We start from the raw sequence: 535 nt of genomic DNA, 5'->3' as shown, positions 1-535 counted from the left end.
CTGTCTCAAAAAAAAAAAAGAAATTGAGATTGTTTTAAAAGAAATTCTATAAAAGTTGGACTTCTTTACTATTTACTAATATCAGTGTAAATAGGCATGAAAGGTGATGCTTTCTTTTAAAGATATTTAAGTTATTATCTTTACTCTTAGATTCGATATATATTACTTCCCTTCTATTATTGATTGGGCATTCATAGAAGCTGTGTTGTATCTGATGGTACTGAATCTTCTGTTGAATTCCAAAAATATACACATTAGTTTATAAAAATCTACACTTCAGCTTACTGGGCTAGTTGCCATTCCCTAAATAGACCCCACACTATGTCCTGTTGTGCTTTTCTTCTCCTTTTTTTACTCCTACTTCTACTTCTCGTAATTATAACTTAATATCCAGTCTCTGACATCAAGTCTTCCATGAATCCTTCCCCAGTTTCCCTCCACTCGCCAACTTTTAAACTCTTTTAAGACATGAGCCTTAGTCTCTAGGATATAAAATCCCACTTTGAATATAGTAGGAAAACAGTGAGCATTAACT

The sequence above is a fragment of the Propithecus coquereli genome, unplaced genomic scaffold (genome assembly GCF_000956105.1).
Source record: "Propithecus coquereli isolate 6110/MARCELLA unplaced genomic scaffold, Pcoq_1.0 Scaffold10, whole genome shotgun sequence".
NCBI classification, from domain to species: Eukaryota; Metazoa; Chordata; class Mammalia; order Primates; family Indriidae; genus Propithecus; species Propithecus coquereli.
Note: the sequence above shows the minus strand (reverse complement) of the source record.